Source organism: Nerophis ophidion, linkage group LG10, assembly GCF_033978795.1.
Source record: "Nerophis ophidion isolate RoL-2023_Sa linkage group LG10, RoL_Noph_v1.0, whole genome shotgun sequence".
NCBI lineage: Eukaryota > Metazoa > Chordata > Actinopteri > Syngnathiformes > Syngnathidae > Nerophis > Nerophis ophidion.
The window spans coordinates 4,563,938-4,575,480 of record NC_084620.1 but is presented as its reverse complement, the minus strand read 5'-3'; the positions used below and the strand labels follow the sequence as shown (position 1 = coordinate 4,575,480).

The following is an 11,543-nucleotide window of genomic DNA, read 5'->3' as shown; positions in this document are numbered from 1 at the left end:
ACACAAATTAAATACATATTTAACATGTATTGTCAATGACAAGACCCCTAAAATTGACCTTGTAGATATCAAAAACCATGACACAAAATACATATTTACCATGTATTGTCAAAGACAAGACCCCTAAAATTGACCTTGTAGATATCAAAAACCATGGTGACACAAATTAAATACATATTTACCATGTATTGTCGATGACAAGACCCCTAAAATTTACCTTGTAGATATCAAAAACCATGATGACACAAATTAAATACATATTTACCACGTATTGTCAATGACAAGACCCCTAAAATGGACCTTGTAGATATCAAAAACCATGACAAATTAAATACATATTTACCATGTATTGTCGATAAGACCCCTAAAATTGATCTTGTAGATATCAAAAACCATGATGACACAAATACATATTTACCATGTATTTTCGATGAAAAGACCCCTAAAATTGACCTTGTAGATAAAAACCATGACACAAATTAAATACATATTTACCATGTATTGTCGATGACAAGACCCCCAAAATTGACCTTGTAGATATCAAAAACCACGAGGACACAAATTAAATACATATTTACCACGTATTGTCAATGACAAGACCCCTAAAATTGACCTTGTAGATATCAAAAACCATGACAAATTAAATACATATTTACCATGTATTGTCGATAAGACCCCTAAAATTGATCTTGTAGATATCAAAAACCATGATGACACAAATACATATTTACCATGTATTTTCGAGGACAAGACCTCTAAAATTGACCTTGTAGATAAAAACCATGACACAAATTAAATACATATTTACCATGCATTGTTGATGACAAGACCCTTAAAATTGACCTTGTAGATATCAAAAACCATGATGGCACAAATTAAATACATATTTACAATGTATTGTCGATGACGAGACCCATAAAATTGACCTTGTAGATATCAAAAACCATAATGACACAAATTAAATACATATTTACCATGTATTGTCTGACAAAACCCCTAAAATTGACCTTGTAGATATTAAAAACCATGAGGACACAAATTAAATATATATTTACCATGTATTGTCAATGACAAGACCCCTAAAATTGACCTTGTCGGTATCAAAAAACCATGAGGACACAAATACATATTTACCAGGTATTGATGACGAAACCCTTATAATTGACCTTGTAGATATCAAAAACCATGATGGCCCAAAATACATATTTACCATGTATTGTTGATGACGAAACCCTTATAATTGACGTTGTAGATATCAAAAACCATGACACAAATTAAATACATATTTACCATGTATTGTCGATGACGAGACTCCTAAAATTGACCTTGTAGATAACAAAAACCATGACACAAAATACATACTGACCTTGTATTGTATATAACAAAAACCATTAACAAAAACAATGAAGACACAAATTACATACTAACCTGTATTGTAGATAACCAAACCCCCCAAAATTTCCCCTGTAGTTATTAAAAACCAGGACACAAATATACATATTTACCTTGTATTGTAGAAGACCAGAGTCCTTAAAATTGACCTTGTAGATAACAAAAACCATGACAAAAAGGAAATACATATTGACCTTGTATTGTAGATGATCAAACCCCCAAAATTAAATTGACCTTGAAGATTAAAAACAAATTAAAATACATATTGACCTTGTATTGTAGATGACCAGACCCGCAAAAGTGACCTTTAAGATAAAAAAAGGACACTATTTAAATACAAATCGAACTTTGATTGTAGATGATCAGACCCCCAAAATTGACCTTGTAGTTAATAGAAACCATGACGACACAAAATACATAGACGTAGATATCAAAAACATGAGGAAACAAAAACAAATTAAATACATACTGACCTTTTATTGTATATGACCAAAACCCCCCAAATTGACCTTGTAGACAAAATCAATGGACACTAATACAAATTTACCTTGTATTGTAGACGACCTGACTTCTTAAAATTGACCTAATAAATAACAAAAACCATGACAAATAAAATACATATTAACCTTGTATTGTAGATATCAAAAACCATGAGGAAACAAAACAAAAAAAAGGCCCAAAATACATACCGACCTTGTAGTAACAAAAACCATGAGGACAAATAAAATACAAATTTTTACCTTGTATTGTAGATGACCTGACTTTTTAAACTTGATCTAATAGATAAAAACCATGACAAATGAAATACATATTAACCTTGGATTGTAGATATCAAAAACCATGAGGAAACAAAAAAAAGGCCCAAAATACATACCAACTTTGTAGTAACAAAAACCATGAGAACAAAAAATACAAATTTACCTTGTATTGTAGATGATCAGACTCTTTAAAATTGACCTTTTAGATAACAAAAAACATGACAAATTACATATTGACCTTGTATTGCAGATGACCAAACCCCACATAATTGACCTTAAAGTTAAAAACCATGACAAAAAAAAAATATATATATTGACCTTGTATTATAGATGACCAGACACCCCCCAAAATTGACGTTGTTAATAGAAACCATGACACAAATAAAATATACATTGACCTTGTATTGTAGATATCAAAAACCATGAGGAAACAAAAACAATGACACAATATACAGACTGACCGTGTAGTTAAAATACAAATTTACCTTGTATTGTTGATGAGACTCCTTAAAATTGACCTTGTAGATAACAATAACCTTGACAAATGAAATACATATTGACCTTGTATTGTAGATATCACAAACCATGAGGAAACAAAAACAGTGACACAGGTTAAATACATACCTACCCTGTATTGTAGATGACTAGACCCCACAAATTCACTTTGAAGATAAAAACCATTACAAAAAAAAAACATTTACCTTGTATTGTAGATATCAAAAACCATGAGGAAACAAAAACAATGACACAAAACCCCCCACAAATTGACCTTGTAGTTAAAAACTTTGGTCATCTACAATACGAGGTAAATATGTATTTTATTTGTCAAAGTTTTTGTTGACTACAAGGTTAATTTGTGGGGGGTTTTGTGTCATTGTTTTTGATATCTACAATACAAGGTCAATATGTATTTTATTTGTGTCCTCGTGGTTTTTGTTAACTACAAGGTTAATTTTTGGGGGGGAAGGGGAGTCTGGTCATCTACAATACAAGGTAAATATGTATTTTATTCGTCAGACTCCCCTTCCCCCCCAAAATTGACCTTGTAGTTGACAAAAACCATGGACACAAAATACATATCGACCTTGTATTGTAGATATCAAAAACCATGAGGAAACAAAAACAGTGACAAGTTAAATACATACTGACCTTGTAGTTAAAAACCATGACAAATAAAATACAAATTTACCTTGTATTGTAGATTAACAGACTCCTTAAAATTGACCTTGTAGATAACAAAAACCATGACAAATGAAATACATATTGACCTTGTATTGTAGATATCACAAACCATGAGGAAACAGTGACACAGGTTAAATACATACTGACCTTGTAGTTAAAAACCATAACACAGGTTAAATACATACTGACCCTGTATTGTAGATGACTAGACCCCACAAAATTGACTTCTAAGATAAAAACCATTACAAAAAAATACATTTTCCTTGTATTGTAGATATCAAAAACCATGAGGAAACAAAAACAGTGACAAGTTAAATACATACTGACCTTGTAGTTAAAAACCATGACAAAATACAAATTTACCTTGCACTGTAGATGAACAGACTCCTTAAAATTGACCTTGTAGATAACAAAAACCATGACAAATGAAATACATTTTGACGTTGTATTGTAGATGACTAGACCCCCAAAATTGACCTTGAAGATAAAAAAAAAAGATTAAAAAAAAAGAAAATATACATAGACTTTGTATTGTAGACCAGACTCCACAAAATTGACCTTGAAGAAACAAAAAAAAGTTTATTTTCAATTATTGCACCCACACAAGGAACCATTACATCAGCCTGGGGTGCAGCCTGAGTGGAGAAACAAAAAAAAAAAACAGGGACACAAAATGAATTTAGAACAAACATTTAAGACACATGAACACAAATCAAGTCATTTGCGGCAAAGAGGTGAGTTTTAAGCTGTGCTCTAAAAGTGTCCAGAGTGGTGGCGGACTTGACTTTCAGGGGGAGCTTATTCCATAGGCCAGGTACCATCATTGACAATGCACAGTCTCTCTTTGTCACTAGGTTTGACTGTGGGACCTTCAAGGTCATCTGGTTGTCAGATCTGAGGCAACGACCAAGCCTGGAGCTGATAGGTTGGTCCAGGAGATGTTTGATGTAAGCTGGGGTAAGACCACGGAGCGCTCTGAAGACATACGTAAGGATCTTAAATTTCACTCTGTGCTTCACCAGGAGCCAGTGAAGGGAGGAGAGGATGGGAGAAATGTGTTCCCTCATTTTTGTGCCTGTCACCAGCATTTTGTACCAACTGCATGCTATATATGGTCTTGTCAGTGACCCCAGCATAGAGGGCATTCCATTAGTCCAGTCTGCAGAAGATGAGCATGAACACGACCCTCTAAGTCACTGGGGGAGAGGACATACTTGATCTTGGCTATTGTGCACAGTTGGGGGGTTGGAGTTCCCGAACAGAAGAATTTCACTCTGTCATTGAGCTGCAGGAAATTTTGACATCCACTCTTTTATGTCCTGCAAGCAGTCCTTCAAATGGTCCAGTCCAGATGGATCGTCTGTCTTGAGTGGAAGATAGATTTAGTATCATCAGTGTAGAAATGAAAGGAAATTTTATGGCGATGAATGACTTGGCTGAGGGAGAGCATGTAGATGGAGAACAGGATGGAACCCAGTATTGAGCTCTAGGGACCCCACAGGTGAGGTTGGCACAGCGGGAGGAATGTTTGGCTCTGTTCACAGAGAAGGTTCCGTTGTTGAGGGAGGACGTAAACCAGCACAGGGCTATGTTAGTGATGTCGACCTCTTATTTCCCCAGATACACAATACATCTAACATTGGCCGGCCACACACACACACACACACACACACACACACACGCAGCAACTATCACCCCCCCCCCGCCTCGGGTGAAGGTAATGTAACTATTGTAAACCAGACTTTCAAACCAAGGATGGCACAACATTTATTTAAACCCCAAAGTGTCAAAAGGTGAACAACAACAACAAGAAAGTCAGCACCAACATCTCTGCAGATGTTTGGTGATGCATGGAGAGCTAAGAACCTTTTGTAAATACATCTTACATAAAGCATCGCAAGTGCAAAAATATTCACAGCGTACTTTTCAGCTTGGAGATCACAACTTTGAAATGTCCCAACACCCAGCTTTTGACAACCATAGTAGGGCCAAATCAGTGAGGGCAGGTGTGTTCACCTGTAGCAAACACTCAGCCCCACCTTCATTCATCCATCCATTTCCTACCACTTATTTCCTTTGGGGTCACGGATACCTATCTCAGCTACAATCAGGCCGGAAGGCGGTGTACACCCTGGACAAGTCACCACCTCATCACAGGACCAACTTAACATCACAAAATGAAAATGCTACGCCCACCCTTCTTTCTTTCTCTAACCCTACTTTGGTCATGTGCATTACGTTTTCATAACATGGTCACTACTGCCTACTTTGTCTTGTTATATTCTTATTTTACTGTTATCTATATATATTTTTTTCCCCCCATTGTTGCTTTTTATTTTTTATTCTTATTTTAATATTTCTCTATTGTGTTTCCATTTAAACCCCCATTATTTACTTTTATTTAAATTGATCTCAACTCTGTACACTGCTGCTGGAATTTTAATTTTCCTGAAGGAATCAATAAAGTACTATCTATCTATGTTGACATTCACAAGATGCCTTCATGAAATTTATCTTTATCTCAGGACAAAAATAAACACTCCAAAACATATACATATGGAGCCTATGTATTGTTAATGCTCATTGACATGCTCCACACATATGTATTATAAATGCTCATTGACATGCTCCACACGTATGTATTATAAATGCTCATTGACATGCACCACACATATGCATTATAAATGCTCATTGACATGCTCCACACGTATGCATGTATGTATTGTTAATGCTCATTGACATGCTCCACACGTATGCATGTATGTATTGTTAATGCTCATTGACATGCTCCACACGTATGCATGTATGTATTGTTAATGCTCATTGACATGCTCCACACGTATGTATTATAAATGCTCATTGACATGCTCCACACATATGTATTATAAATGCTCATTGACATGCTCCACACGTATGTATTATAAATGCTCATTGACATGCACCACACATATGCATTATAAATGCTCATTGACATGCTCCACACGTATGAATGTATGTATTGTTAATGCTCATTGACAGACTCCACATGCATGTATGTGTTGTTAATGCTTATTGACATGCTTGACATGACATACAAACATGTCAAGCCTGTCAATGAGCATCAACAATACATGTCAAGCATGTAAATGAGCATAAACAATACACACATTCATACATGCCGGGGCCTGTAAATGACCATAAACAATACATACATGTCGGGCCTGTAAATGACCATGAATAATACATACATGCCGCGCCTGTAAATGACCATGAATAATACATACATGCCGCGCCTGTATACGAGCATAAACAATACATACATGCCGGGCCTGTATACGAGCATAAACAATACATACATGCCGCGCCTGTATACGAGCATAAATACATACATGTCAGGCCTGTAAAAGAGCATAAAACGCAACATACATAAACATTGGCGTCGCACACGACCAACGCCAAACCAATTAGTCCGCCCTGAGATGGGTAGGTTTTGAGTTCAAACCCCGCCTGAGTCATACCAAAGACTATAAAAATGGGAGCCATTACTCCCCTGCTTGGCACTCAGAATCAAGGCTTGTAATTGGGGGTTTAATCACCCAAATTTATTCCCGAGCTCAGCCACCACTGCTGCTTACTGCTCCCCTCACCTCCCAGGAAGTGATCCAGGGTGAGGAGTCAAATGCAGATAATTTTGCCACACCTAGTGTGTGACAATTATTGGTACTTGAACATTGGCCTCAGACTACCAACGCCAAACCAACATTAGCCTTGTCGACGACCGTCAGGAACAAGAGTGAAGCGTCTTGCTCAAGGACACAACGTACAAGACGAGGTCACTAGGTGGGAATTGAACCAGGAATTAAAACTAGGGGAGACAGGACCTTCTCTGTGGTCGGCCCTAAGCTGTGGAACACTGTGCCCCTCCATACTCAAACTGCTCCCGATGTGGAGTGTTTTAAGTCTCGTCTTAAGACCCATTTTTATTCTTTGGCTTTTAACACTACGTGAGTTGTGTGGTCAAAGAATATAATCCTTTAAGTTTACAATTCAGAACGTTTTATGAAGCATAATTGTAAGCACACTACCACAAAACACAAATTGCTAGCCTCCGATGTTATGAACATTTTTTACAGTTGCATTGTATTGAAAATGAGGACATAGCAAAACATTTATTCCTTTAGTGGGAAAATATTTACATAGAATAGAATGTACTTTATTGATCCTTGGGGGATATTCAACACCACAGTTCGCTCACAAACTATGATGATAATTATATTATATTAATATATATATATATATATATATATATATATATATATATATATATATATATATATATATATATATAATTGTGAGCGAACTGTGGTGTTGAATTTCCCCCAAGGATCAATAAAGTACATTCTATTCTATGTATATATTTATTATTATTCATTTTTATTTGTATTTAGTCATTGGTGGAGCTTAAGATAGTATTCCAATGTTGTTTGTAATATTGTTGTGCCACACTTTGGAAACATTTTGTTTAAATGTGCTATATACGGTAAATAAAGTGGATTGGAAGAATCCACAGGTTGCTGGCACGGTCACTCTACCAACCACGCAGTCCACAAAATAAACCAAAAAAACATTGACTTTGTATAGGACATATACCAATAAATAGGGCTGCGAATCTTAGGGTGTCCCACGATTCGATATCGATATCGATTCTTAGGGTCGCAATTCGATTATAATTCGATTCTCAATTCACAACAATATTTTTCCAATTGAAAAGGATTGTGTATTCATTCAATACATAGATTTCAGCAGGATCTACCCCAGTCTGCTGACATGCTAGCAGAGTAGTAGATTTTTTTTAAAAACTTTTATAATTGTAAAGGACAATGTTTTATCAACTGATTGCAATAATGTAAATTTGTTTGAACTGTTAAACGTACCAAAAATATGACTTATTTTATCTTTGTGCAAACATTGGACACAGTGTGTTGTCCAGCTTATGAAATGCCATGCAAGTGTAAGCCACTGTGACACTTTTGTTCTTTTTTATTATTTTTATAAATGTCTAATGATAATGTCAATGAGGGATTTTTAATCACTGCTTTGCTGAAATCATAATATTGATACTGTTAATCATTTTTGTTTCACTACTTTTGTTTTGTTCTGTGTGGTGTTTGTGTCTCCTCTCAATTGTTCTGTTTATTGCAGTTCTGAGTGTTGCTGGCTCAGCTTTGCTTTTGGAATTGGATTGCATTGTTATGGTATTGCTGTGTAGTGGTTAGTTGGGTTGATTAATTTAAAAAATATATTTTTTTCTTTTTTTAGTAGATTTTTCTTAAAATGAGAATTGATTCTGAATTGCACAATATGAAAATCGTGATTCTAATTCGAATTGATTTTTTTTCCACACCCCTACTAATATCGAAATCTATAAAGCCCACACACACACACACACACCAAAAAGCAGCAACTATCACACCCCGCCCTGGGTGAAGGTCATGTAAGCATTGTAAACTGGACTTTCAAACCAACGACGGCAAAACATGCAGTTTAACACTAACATTTATTTAAACCCCAAAATGTCAAAGGTGAACAACAACAACAACAACAACAAGAAAGCCAGCACCAACATCTCTGCAGATGTTTGGTGATGCATGGAGAGCTGACAACTTTATGTAAATACACCTTAAACAAAGCATCACAAGTGTAAAAGTATTCACAGCGTAATTTTGAGCACCCAGCTTTTGACAACCATAGTTGGACCAAATCAGTGAAGGCAGGTGTGTTCACCTGTAGCAAACACTAATCAGTGAGGGCAGGTGTGTTCACCTGTAGCAAACACTACTCAGTGAGGACAGGTGTGTTCATCTGTAGCAAACACTAATCAGTGAGGGCAGGTGTGTTCACCTGTAGCAAACACTAATCAGTGAGGGCAGGTGTGTTCACCTGTAGCAAACACTAATCAGTGAGGGCAGGTGTGTTCACCTGTAGCAAACACTAATCAGTGAGGGCAGGTGTGTTCACCTGTAGCAAACACTAATCAGTGAGGGCAGGTGTGTTCACCTGTAGCAAACACTCAGCCACACCTTGACTCTCTTAGCCAGCAGTTGAGAGCCATGGTGACTGACAGCTTGTCAGCAACTAAATGTGTCTTGTTTCTACATGTTGTGTTCCTAACATGTGCATGTTTGTCACTGACTAATAAATGTGTGTTTCTACATGTTGTGTTCCTAACACGTGCATGTTTGTCACTAAATGTGTGTTTCTACATGTTGTGTTCCTAACACATGTGCATGTTTGTCACTAAATGTGTGTTTCTACATGTTGTGTTCCTAACACATGTGCATGTTTGTCACTAAATGTGTGTTTCTACATGTTGTGTTCCTAACACATGTGCATGTTTGTCACTAAATGTGTGTTTCTACATGTTGTGTTCCTAACACATGTGCATGTTTGTCACTAAACGTGTGTTTCTACATGTTGTGTTCCTAACATATGTGCACGTGCAGTGCGAATCAAACAATTTTCAAGCAGCAATAAAGCACACAGTAGAAGCATCAAGACAAACAATAGAACGCCAGTGTAAAAGAGCAAACTGTCACAGCAACACAAAGACAACTTTAAATCAGCAATAAAGCACACGGTAGAAGCATCAAGACAAACAATAGAACGCCAGTGTAAAAGAGCAAAGTATTACTCACTGCGAATAAAACCCGTCCGATCCACATCCGTCAAAAAAGAATAATAATGAAGCAGTGAAGGAGGGACTCAGGTGGAACTAAATACAACTAATTAAACGAGGAACAGGTGTGCAGACACGGAGCAGAGAGTAAAGGTGCCACAAAAGACAGAGAGCAAACAGGAAACAGTGAGAAAATAAGAGCAGCAGGACAGGAAGTGATTTGAAAGACAGGAAAAGCAAACATGATCAAAGTGTCAGTAGCACTTCTGACACATCTATATATATATTAGACCAGGGTCTCAGACACGTGAGATCTTATTTTGCGGCTCCCACGCTAAAATGAAAGTTGAATGTTACTGAGAGTTTGATATGAATGGTGCATGACAGCGTTGTGGGCGGAGCTGAAGGAATCCACCAATCACGGTGTGCTATATGGCTCTCCAACAGTGACGTCACTTGTGTGACGCAGGCAGAGAAAGGTTTGAAATAAAGTGGTCCTGTGGAAAACTGGAGCCTTCGTCTTTGTTATTGTAAGCGAGAGTTTATATATGTCGCCTATACTGTATAAAAGTACAAAATAACAAAGACGGAGGCTCCAGTTTTACACAAGGATCACTTTATTTCCTTTCTTTCAAAAACCTCCGCTCCATTCAACCTGTCACCACTTCCGCTCGTAGGTCCTTCAAAATAAAAGCTCAAGGCATATACTGTAGAAGAGCTTATAACAGGAACTTATCACAAAGAGGCAAGCCCATAAAAATAGTTTACATACCTCCCCTCTTTCAAAAATAAACGTCTTTGTTTCAACACAATAACAGGATTAGTGCAAAAATAACACAGGCAGTTAAAACAAAACAAAAAAACATTAACCTGTCCTCCTAAATATACAGCTATACAAATATACACAACCAAAAATGTAATGGAGGGTTTATACATGTCACTAATACTGTATAACAATATAAATTAATGTAACCTATTTTTATGGGCTTGCCTCTTTGTGATGTGAAGTTCTTGTTATAAACTCTTCTACAACAGTGGTTCTCAACCTTTTTTCAGTGATGTACCCCCTGTGAACATTTTTTTTAATTCAAGAGATAAAGCAGTAAAATACAGCACTATGTCATCAGTTTCTGATTTATTAAATTGTATAACAGTGCAAAATATTGCTCATTTGTAGTGGTCTTTCTTCAACTATTTGGAAAAAAAGATTGAAAGATAACAAAAAATTCAAAATGCAGATTTCTCCACATAGAAGTAATCATCAACTTTGGGGATTGTAATAGAGATCCATCTGGATTCATCAACTTACTTCTAAACATTTCTTCACAAAAAATAAATCTTTAGCATCAATATTTATGGAACATGTCCACAAAAAAATTTAGCTGTCAACACTGAATATTGCATTGTTGTATTTTTTGTTCACAGTTTATGAACTTACATTCATATTTTGTTAAAGTATTTTTCAATAAATATATTTATAAAGGATTTTTTAATTGTTGCTATTTTTAGAATATCTTGGAAAAATCTCACGTACCCCTTGGCATACCTTCAAGTAC

At 36.1% G+C, this 11,543-nt stretch overlaps 2 long non-coding RNA genes across 4 annotated transcripts in view; one reads left to right on the top strand and one right to left on the bottom strand.

The window, feature by feature from the left end:
• Positions 1 to 4,672, top strand: part of LOC133560053 (uncharacterized) — a 5,367-nt gene extending 695 nt beyond the window's left edge. For both annotated transcript variants that reach the window (XR_009808377.1, XR_009808376.1), the window contains 2 exons: positions 4,187 to 4,279; positions 4,355 to 4,672. This is a non-coding gene — a long non-coding RNA (uncharacterized LOC133560053). The remainder of the gene's footprint in view (positions 1 to 4,186; positions 4,280 to 4,354) is intronic.
• The window catches only part of LOC133560052 (uncharacterized), a 10,959-nt gene extending 780 nt beyond the window's left edge, over positions 1 to 10,179 (bottom strand). Inside the window, exons 1-2 of one of the 2 annotated variants that reach the window (XR_009808375.1) lie at positions 10,007 to 10,179; positions 4,011 to 4,696 (exon numbers count right to left, since the gene is read on the bottom strand). This is a non-coding gene — a long non-coding RNA (uncharacterized LOC133560052). Of the gene's footprint in view, positions 1 to 4,010; positions 4,697 to 10,006 lie in introns of those variants that run through there. The other variant, XR_009808374.1, reaches the window with a different exon arrangement.
• Positions 10,180 to 11,543: the final 1,364 nt, after the last annotated feature.